Here is an 11,046-nt window from a genome sequence, read left to right as displayed (position 1 = left end):
CTTACAAATTCCATTTTTGCCTTTGTTCCTTGAAGCCCTCTACGAATGTGAGTCTTCCTCATGTGGGAATTAAACAGCAGGCAACTAACTAACTAAATGTCTCTGAATTATTCTTTGACAGTAAGGAAAATATGCCAGATACACACCAAGGAAGATTATGAGACAGTTACAAACAATGCCCCAGATGTGCACACAGCAACACAGGGAGGTCTAAAATCACGCTGCAATACCATTTACAGAAGTTGGAAATAGACGCACACAAAGCAATCACACATGTTTTGCAAAAACACGCATACAAACAGGGTACATTCAAACATGCCAAAGGGAGGAAAGGGAGTGGGGAATGGAGATGGGAGGCACTAAATGGATTTCTAGAACAAGACCTGGACCTTGCATAACCAAGGGTGATAATGTGAGAGCAGAGGAGGATGACTGACCCAGCGCTCTGAGCCTGGGGTGAAAAACAAAACAAATGAAAAGAGGGAAAGTAGTCTATCCCATAATGCCACATATATAATTTTAAAATTCATACTCACAAAGCAATGCTTGCATATTTTAAGCATAATCAATACAGAATAAAAGACAAAAGCACATCTGACAGCTGAGTGGTAGGAGGTGAAAGTGGAGGATGGACTAAAAGTGAACAGACACAAAAATGAACAAGTCAGTCAAGGGCTGGGACTTGTCTGGACCAATTATGATAACATGTCATTAACTGAGGAGTTGGCTAATCCCACTCTCACCACCCAAGGTCCAAACGAGCCCCAAATAGTCATAAAGCATCAGGCCTAGTTCACCTGTATTGGTTAAGACTCTGTTACAACCAACTGATACCCACTGAGTTGGCTTAAACCCAGACAGGGCCACTTTCTCATAAAGAAGCTGTGGGGTCTCCCGGATCTGAAGGCTCGTGGCAGGTGGGGTCTATGCCAGCCCAAACGCAGAAGACATCTGTCTTGCTGTTTCTCTCTGAGTCCCTGCTTCCTTCTCTATCTTTAGATCCACTTTCTCTGCTTCTACTCAGAGAATGATAGCCATTCCTTCTGGTATATCCTCAACCCAGACCAACATGCCACCATTTGCAAGAATGAAGCACTTTATCAGTTGACCTGGACAGATTTCTATGAGATATTCTTAAATAAGAGAAAAAGAACAAGGTGCAGAAAAGAGTGTGCAGATCCCATTTTTGTAAAACAAAGACTAGTTGGAAAAAATCCCAACCATTTGTATATATTTGCATGTATCACATAAATATAAACATAGATAAAAATATAAGGATAAATCAGGGTATTTTGAAATGATACATTATGGGTTGTTAACCTGGGTTAACCTCACGTTTGGTTACAGGGGTGATGCAGGTGAAAGTGGGAGGAAATAGGAACAAGGGAACCAAGTACTGTACTAAAAAATGCACACTAACACATGTAAAATTATGTATAAAGAGGAAATTAAGCAAAAGGATAAAGAAAGAAAAAGAGAGTGCAAAAGAGAAAGACATAAAAATGCATCCAGGCTGAGATTCAAATCCTTAGGTCACATTCCAAATTCCCAGGGAAGAACTCTGATTAGTCCAATTTGGATCCAAGGCCACCTTTGGACCAATAAGCTGTGACCAGGAAGCAGAATCATTGTATATAAACATGTCTGTTCCCATTTCTGTATGTAGAAGGGATGAGAGGAAAGGTCCAGTAACCTGGGGGGTGCTTGGGTAGCTAATCACATAAAACAAGTTTTCCACTAATTCTTTTTCTCTGAATTTCTAGGAACTTTAAGAGAAAAGAGTAAAGGAGAAGAGGGGCATGAACCAAGTAAGCTCTGCATACAGTTTAGGAATTAACCAGGTGAGTGAGGCAGGGACAACATAGGCAAAGGTTCTGGGGCACAGCAGAGCATGGGACCATCAGGGATCTTTCAGTAATTCTGGGTGGCTGAGTGGGAGGAAAAACAGTGAGAGACAAGATGAGAGTAGAGACATAGGCAGGGGCCAATGAAGGACCTTGGTCACCCTGGTGAGTGAGGAGGTCAGCAAGTTTACAGGACGGATCACATAGAGTCTGGCACGCCATTTTAAGGACGAAGCTTTTCCTGGAATGAGATGAAAGCCACTGGTGGGCTTTGAGCAAAGGTAGCACGTAGTCAGACCTAGGTTCTAACAGGAAGGAGGTGCCACTGATATTTGCTCCCCAAACTCAGCCAGGCCATACAACAGACTGATGTATGTTACTTCTTCTCTGGAGCAGTTTCTAAGGTAAGAATTCAGCCTGTCACCCCGAAATACAGCAGGCCATTAGCCCTCCATCTTAATCAGATCTTTCCTATGCTATTAAGCAATTTGGGGCCATTTCTAGAGAAGATTTTGTTATTTCCCTAAATCTCTGGCTGCTTCATTTAGACCTGGTGTTGAGGCGGAATGCAATTAACACATTCCAAACCTGGTTTCCCCTGAAATCCAATCAATTCTAACTCGTTTTTAAATCATGCCGCTTTCTCTAATTGTGAGCTGCAGCCTCCACAGAATAGCGATTTAAGTCAATTATTGCCTCCCCTGCATGAAAATTGTGCTATTTATGTTGGCAGTCCCCCCACATTACTGATGAGCTTCCTCCAGCTAATGGAATAATGAAAACACAAAACAGATTTACCGTTCTTAATAAGAAAGAGAGATAATGAAGGCAAATTAAAATGGAAGTTCAGATCTGCGTGGTGAACAGGTAATGCAGTTTCTCCTTTTAAATTAACACTCAAATTCTCAAATGCTGATGGCAGGGGGTGGGGAGGAACTCAAAATTCTATTAGACACAAGTGTGCCACTTGGGTTTGGTTCGGGAGATTGTGGTCTTCCTTTGCACGTCCTGGAGTTTAGTTACGGGACGCTGTCAGGAGCCAACCCCACTGGTGCACGTTTCCTCCGTCCCCACCCCTGCAGCCCCATTTATTAGAGTAAACTTACTTTCCACCAACCACCAGGTTTGGCTCATTACATGCATTAGGTCATTTAATCCTCCCTGAATTCTACAAGCTTGGTGGTGTTATTATCACCATTTTACATTAGAGGAACTTGGGGTTAAATCATGGGTGCAAGGTTTAAAGCTGCATGTGAATCTAGACCAGAGTTTCTCAGCTTTGGCACTATTGTCATTTGGGGCCGGATAACTCTTTGTAGGGGGAGGGGTGGCTGTCCTGTGCATTGTAGGACGTTTAAGTAGCATTCCTTTTCTCTACCTACTAGATGCCAGTGGCACCCCTGTCCCCCAGGTGTGACAACCAAAACCTCTCCAGACATTGCCAGATGTTCTCTGAAGGGCAATATCATCAGTGAGACCCACTGATCTAGACTCTGGGCGTTCACCCATCACCCAGGCAGCCTCTCTTGCCAGAAAGGGCAAGCAATGTGGGGTTGGGATGTGGGAGACTGGAGCCTGCATCCTGCCCCTGCCTCACTATGGGATCCAGGACAAATCCCGGCCCCTCGTGTGGGCCTGGGTTTCCTGACCTGTCAAATGGGTGTAATAACACCAGAACCTGGAATCTAGTTTGGCTCAAGAGCTTTGGCCAAGGTCATAGACAATCTGGTCAAGTGAGAAGCAGCCGTCCAAGGGGAGGGTAGAGAGAAGAGGATCAGAGAGATACCGGGGGCCAAGCAAGCCAGCTGGGGGGTCCAGTCTGGCAAGAGGTAAGGCCAGCTGAGGCCAGGGAGGGCCAGTAGCTGGCAAAGGCAGGGCCGGAGTCTGGGAGGCCAGGAGAGTTAGATCCTCCCCCACCCCCTTCCCTGCCTCCCACCCCACCCTACCTACCCTCTTCCACCTCCTCTGCGCCAGCCACTCAGTGTCATATACCCAGTTACCCCTGCACTTCTGCTGTGCACTTTCTCCTGTACTAGGGCAGGTGCTTCTGAGTGCCGCTGTGGAGGTTACCAGAATCACAACAGTGATCATAATAAATATGAAAATGTTAGCAAAGCATATGAAGCGCCATGCTAAACCCTTCACGTGCATCATGCCATGAGGTCCTCCCAGTGGCTCTGTATTCTTATCCATATTAGCCCAGTGGGACCACCCGTTGCTAAGTATCCCAGAGGATGAGGAGAGAGAAGAGAGTCCTCTGAGGCCAAGGAAAAAGAAGGATAAAAGGGACATTTGCTAGTACCAGCTGCCATTTATTGAGTGCATACTCTATGCCAGGCCTTATCCTAAGTACCTTAAATGGTTTCACTCATTCACTGCTCACCATAACTTTTTATCTCCATTTCATAGAGAGGCACAGAGAGGTTAAGCCAGTTGCCAAGTTTGCACAGCTAATAAGTGGTAGAGCTATGATTTGAACCGCGGTGACCTGGCTCCAGAGTCTGTGCCCTTGACCTCTGCCCCTTAGAGCTGATGGCTGCGAAGTACACCTGGGGAATTTAGGCCGTAATCTTACCAAAGGTTTTGTACCTTAACCTTCGCGTGAGTGGTTGGGACTTCCTGTCCCGAAGGGACCGTATGGGAACAAGACGCCTCATCAGGAGGGGACTGTGGATGGGTGAGAATGGCCTCCCATGACGCAAGCTATCCCAGACCACAGGATATTTGCACAGGACTTGGATGGGTGCACCAAGAAGGACTGAGTTTGGCTTTCCCTACAGTTCTCTGGAGACCAAAGACAAGTTGCTTAATAAAAAAAAGCAAAAAATTACCTGAGTTTGTGGACCAAGAATAATCGAAGGACAGCGCTCCGTCAGTAAGAAAAGGGCCCAGCGTGGAGGTTGGCACGGGCCAGGTGCTTCGTAATTGTTAGCTCCTGCCCTCGTTCCTTTCCAGTCCACCCCACCCCACCCCCAGCTTGGCTGACCCTGGGGCTGGGGGTCTGTTTGGAGTAGTTTTGCAGTCTTCTGACCACCCCCATCTCTCACTTGCCACAGACCACTCTCCCTTGGTGACTTTCTTTTCGGAGGCCAATGCTTAGCTGTGTGACCTTGGGCAGGCTGCTCGACCTCTCTGAGCATCCACTTCCTGGGGGGTTGGGCAGGATCTGTGGACTCCCTTCCAGCTCTAAAGTTCTAGGAATCTCCACTCTGCTCCCTCTGGCCACCCTCTTCTCTCCTCTTCTCTTCCCCCCTCCTCCACCTCTATCTGTCTTCTCTCCTCTGTCTGCACTATTCTCCACATACCTCTGTACACAGCTCCAAGCCTCTATCTGGATCATGATTTCCCAGGGATGGGGGGCAGGACAGCAAAGAGAAGACCCCTTCCTTTTCTGAGAGGTTCAGGCTAGATACCAGGGCACTCGGCTTGCCTTTTCCAGAACTTTCTAGCACAGGTAGAGCTCTGCTGACATCTGGTTGGCAAGCTAAATATTTACAGAGCTCCTAAGATTTCCCGCCACGTTAAGCCCATTGCTTTATCTCCCGTCTGCACACAGCCCTTCTCTGTTCACCTTGGGTCAGGCATTTCCCAGAATCCTCTGGGTTTCAGGCAGCATCTCTCAGGAGGGTGATGAAACCACGTCCGTCTCTAATCACTTCCAGTAATAATAATAGTTCCTGACGTTGTATAGGATTTCTCAAAGCCCGCTCGCACACGTTATCTCACTCGCTTCTCACAATAACCCCGAGACTTAGACTTTCTTTTGAGTCCCTTTTTAGAGAGCGCTGTTAAGCCACCTGCTGCCCGGCCCCCAGCCAGAGCCATCGGCAGCCTTTCTCGGGCCATCCGCAGTGGCCAAGGGCCGGCTCATCCAGTTTCAGCTCATCTGTGGGCCCCAGGACAAGAGTATAAATGGAGGCCTACATACCCCATGCCTAATATGGAAAAGGTAAAAACAAAGTAAGCACTTTTTTTTTTCCTCCTACCTTGACAAATATGTCTGGAAGGCCAGGTTTGAATGTAGAGATCTCAGACTCCTCCCAGTTTCATGCTGGAATGTGCTAGAAGCCATATTATACATGGCCTTTTTAGTTTCATGAGCCAATAAATTTTCTTTATGCGTTAGTCACTTACGTTTTTGTCACTTATGACTCGAAGTCCTGATAATACATCGCTGTGGAAGATAGACCAGAGGCCAGGAAGGTGGCTCAGTTGTCCCCTTGTGAACTGTGAAGGTCAGAGGCCCACGGTAATTTATGACCAGACCTTTTAGTTAAAGAAATAGCGTTAGGAAGTTGATCAAAGAAGGGCACCAAGAAAATGTATAAATCCCTGCAGAACACACACACGACACTTTTTTAAGATTAGAAAATAATGCAGAAATACCGTGGGTTTACTCTCATAGACTATCACAACTCATCTGGTACAACCTCTTTGTTCTACAAATGAGGAAATGGAGACTCAGAAAGAGGCAGTGACTTGCTCAAGGTCTCAGAGCTCCTGAACAGCAAGATTCATTCATCAAATCAGCAAATATTTATTGATCATAAATATTTATTGATCACATACCATGCCCCAGATCTTTTGGGAAGCATAGGGATACCACAAGGCAGAGGTCAGCAAACTGTGGCCCCTCTGTTTTTACAAATAAAGTTTTATCGACACACAGCCCTGTTGCTTGGTTTCTGTATTGTCTGTGGCTGTTTGTGTTGCAGGGGCACCGCTGAATAGCTACAACAGAGACTACGTATCGTGAGAGGGTTGGACTCAATCTTGGGTTCTGACCACCTACAAGGTGATATACCACATCTCGAAGCTTCCACCATCCTCATTGGAAGACCCAAGGACCCTTGGGTCAGCAGGGCAGGCTTTCCGGCTCCTCTCCCCCCCTTAGAAGAGGCCAGGGCAGCAATCTTGACTTCAGAATCTTTATTGGAAAATAAACACTGTTAATGTACAAGAAATCCATCCAAGGGTCCAGTCAAAACATCCCCGTGTGGGATTGATGCCATTCTAATGGACTCCAGATGTCCCCTGGCCTCGGGGTCCCAGTGACCTGAAGGAGGGAGGAAGGTCCTGGGGGAAGAGACATGGTGGATTTAGAACCCAAAGAGGCATCTTTATCACCCCAATTTCTTTCTGGTGGAGAAGTTTGGGGGACTCCCTCACCCTGCCCTGCTCACAAGACCCTGTTGATCTCTTCCCTCAGTGGTCTCTACAACCCCCTTCTCTTGAGTTTATTCATCCGACCAAAGGAAATACCCAGCCCGGGGGGGTTAGGATTCTACTCAGAATCAGAGCCGAGGGTGACTTCCTGCTGACCAGGCCGAGCTGGAGGTCTGAGTCTCTGCCAAAGCCAGCCAGTGTGGGAGAGAGAATTGTGTAAGGAGCTGGGGGTGAGGGGCAGGGGGCTAGTTATGGATGGTGGGGGCCAGAGAGAAGTATCAGAGCCCAGAAAGAAGACACCACACTGGGGGTTGGAAAGGCGACCCCAGAAATGGCTCTATTGGTAATGATTTTAAAGATTACTGTTCAAAATCACTATTTAAATACCTCTTCACTCACTCTTCCATTTAAATACCTGAGCTGGCCCCAACTCTCTCTCTCCCAGGCCTCATTTCCTGCCACACTGCCCATCACCCACTGAGCTCCAGCGACACTCGGTCTGCTTGCTGTTCCTCCAACGGGACAAAGATTGCCCTGCCTCCCGGCCTTTGCAGCTGCTGGTTCCACCGCCTGGAGAGCCCTTTCCTTAACCGTCTCCAAGGCTGGCTTGCTTTATTTGGATGTCATTCCCCAGCGACGCTTTCCCTGTCCTGCGTAGAACGCCTACCTTTTCCCCATCTCATTCTTCTATCTCTTAAATTGTTTCATCGTTTTTTCATAGCACTTCTCTACCTGCTATTAGATGGTGTATTTCATTGTCTGTTTATTCATTTATTTTTCCACGTCTCTCCGAGCTAGGCTGTACGTGCCACACAGGGACTGCGTCTTGTTCGCTGCTTTGTCTCCAGCACTTAGATCACTCACAAGGGGCCTGGCACTCACAAGGTGCTCAGTCAATGTTTCTTGAACAACCACTGTGCTAATACATTCTTTTTTTTTTTTTTTACAATTTAAAAATATTTACTGATTCATGCTTTCTAGAACGTTTTTTTCAAACAATTCACCAAAGGCCAATACTCCCCTCTGCTCTCAATGCTAAGCAATTTTTTCCACCCAAAATGATGAAATAGTGTATATTCTTATACCTAATCAGTTTGTGACAGCTGTGATTCTCAAACACTTTTTAAAAATAGAAGTAAGATCAAAGTTGCAAACAGACCATAGGTAGTGATTTTTAAAACTGAATAGACAAAGCCTGGCTCTAACTGACCAAATCACCCATCAGCTGGATTCGGCCTTTTCAGGCTACAAGAGGACTTTGCTCAAGAGACCTGCGCGTGTCAGACGGGTTCCCATAGATGTCCTTAACACCACAAGCGCAGCTTCTGACCCCCGATGCTGCCAATAACAGCAGGGGCACAGAGAGGAGACCCTGCTGACTGATTCAGTTTTATTCTTCAACACAATTCTCCTCTCCACTCCCTTCATCGGCTTCACCTGTTTCCTTGCAAGAATCTTGGCTGTTGGTATCAGTAAGATAATTTTCTTCCCCATCCTCTCTCTCTTCTGTTTTTTCTTCTTCATTAAAGCTTTCTTTATCTTCAGTGAAACTTTTCATCTTTTGATTGCTGAAGTACTCAAATATTTTTCCACTTTGGCCTTTCTCTGAAACAAACTCATCAGATATTCCTAGCGCCTTTAAGGTGTTAGAATAATGCTTTTCTGCTGCCATTCTTGCATTTTTCTGAGCAACTCTTTCAAATAGCAGCGGCCTGTTTTTTAATTTTTCTTCTCTTTCTACCAGTTCTCGTTGGTAGTCTCTCATCCTTTCCTTTTCACTCTTTCTTGTGGCTTGTTCTCTTCCCCTGGAGGACACCGTGGGCATGGGAGGGTTGAAGCTACAAGGCACAGGCTTTGTGCATTTGTACTTCTTACTGGTGACCTGCACCTTGGAGACAGATAAGGCCAACATGTTTCTTTTAAATTTTCTTCATCTGCTTCAATATCTGCCAAGATTTTCTCCCTTTTAGTGGATGCATGTGAGGCTGAATGAAGGTCAGATGATTCACAGAGCGTCAGGGGTTTTGGACGCTTCTGTTCTGAGTGATGTTTCTGATATCTCTCAGGAAGTTCTTCAGAATCAGCAGCCTGGCACCTAAACTTGTGTTTACACTTGGACTTTTCAGCCTGTTCAGGACACTTGGGCTTCCTTGTAGCATAACTTCTGCGAGCTAGACTACAAGGCAGAGGGAATGAATTCTGTAAAAAGTCTTGGGTTCTCTGCTGCGTCCTAATGTTTCTACAGAGCTCTTCTTCCATTAACTTGCCATTGATAGTTGAACCACAAGTAGATCGAGGTATAGGTCCGGCTTTAAATCGGTTTGTTTTCTTTTTAGACTTAAAAAAGTCTTTCAGCTGCTTTTCCCAAATTGCTTGCTTCTGTTCCTCCCTTGCAATAAACTTAAACGGCTTTTGTGAGGCCAAGAGAGCTTCTTTGTTTTTCTCCTTCATAGACCTCCTCCGTTCTTCATTTTGCTTGACTATATCATGATACAGGGGGAGAAAGACGAACGCAGGAACTGGGTTGGTTCGGAAGTTTTTCTTACACTCTGATTCTTCTTGTTTTTTGAGCAGTTTGCGTGCCATTTCAATATCTGATTTAGATTTCATGTTCTCTTTTCTTCTGCTCTCTAAACATCATTTGAAAAGGCTCAGGTACTGTAATCTTTGGCACCCATTCTTTTGGCTTCTTCTTTTTTTATTTTTTTTTCAAGTGCTGGCAAGTCAGCATCTTCAAAACTGAATATAATCTTCAACAGAGAAGTTTGTCCACATGTTGTTGATGAGCTCCTTAGCATAGGTCATTAGCTAATACATTCTTGATGTAAAAATATTTAAATAACCCATCAGATCAGACTCACACCCTTGGGAGAGTTGAGCCGCCCCCAACGCCGCTCCTGGACTGCTCCAGTGCCTGCCCTCCCCCACCCTACGTCGCTAGAGTCAGGAGCAGGTGACTGTCTCTCTGTGATGCAGCATGTCTGATACAAAGGGCCTGAGAGCTGGGAGCACGTCTCATGCGCTCTGGTTGTCCTTCCTCACACCCCCTCGCTGCCAGAGGATGACCACTAGAGAGGGCTCAATAACAACAAAGGCAGAAATAGTAATTCAGGCTAACAGCACGGAGCCCTAGTTAAGCCTCACAACAACCCTGGGCAGGAGGTTGCAACCATCACTACCCCATTAGCAGAAAAGGAAACTGAGGTACAGAGAGGTTAAATGCCCAGGGTCATGTACCCAGCAAGTAGGGGAGCTGAACGCTGAACCACAGTCATCCTGGTTGGGGATTTGGCCCCAGGCCTGCTTGAGACCAAAGCCAGCATCCTTGTCTTTATGCAAGGGATTCTCAGTGTGCTCTGGGGTCCAGGAGAATTAAGTACTTTCCATCCTTAAATGTGACTCGGAAGGGAAAGAAGCCAGAGAGGAGAATTACCTTTGGGGACAAAAGAGCAAGAGAGGATCCCCGCTAACTGGATGATCCAGCCTGAGGTCTGGTCCAGCCATAAAGGTCACCTTTTAGGCTGACCTTCTGTCCTCCTCCCTTATTACTGCCCAGATGTTGGAATCAAGTTTTGTGCGGGCTACAAGAAAGAGCCCTGTGCACTCTCGCCAGTCCTACCTCCCTGAGAGAAGCCAAACTTACAAATTCCCTGTAATTTGTGTGAATTTCCCATGACATACACATTCCAGGTTTGGCTATATCAGCCAGATGGAAGCAAAGGCTTCTAGAAATCTAGCCCTGGAAGGGGACTTAGAAACCATTTATCCACTTTCCCTTTCTTTCACTCTGTTCTACCCTCACTGCTGTTTCTTGAGCACAGAGGGCTTGCTCCTGCCCCAGGGCCTTTGCATTTGCTGTGCCTTCCGTCTGGAACACAGTTTATCTCCTTCCTATCCTGGCTCAAATGTCAGCTTCCCAGTAAGGCCTTTCTTGACAATACAGACCCCCACCTTCCAACGGTGCGTCTGCTCCCCTTCCTCACTTTATGTTTTCCCGTAGGATTTTGCACGTCCTGACATACACAGTATTTTACTT

The 11,046-nt window shown here is 46.3% G+C and overlaps 1 pseudogene; it reads right to left on the bottom strand.

Annotated features, from left to right (window-relative positions):
- Positions 1 to 8,400: 8,400 nt before the first annotated feature.
- On the bottom strand, positions 8,401 to 9,815 carry LOC137750568 (protein FAM161A pseudogene; annotated as a pseudogene).
- Between the last annotated feature and the right edge of the window lie 1,231 nt (positions 9,816 to 11,046).

Source organism: Eschrichtius robustus, chromosome 16, assembly GCF_028021215.1.
Source record: "Eschrichtius robustus isolate mEscRob2 chromosome 16, mEscRob2.pri, whole genome shotgun sequence".
NCBI classification, from domain to species: Eukaryota; Metazoa; Chordata; class Mammalia; order Artiodactyla; family Eschrichtiidae; genus Eschrichtius; species Eschrichtius robustus.
Note: the sequence above shows the minus strand (reverse complement) of the source record. Positions and strands in the feature narration are given on the sequence as shown.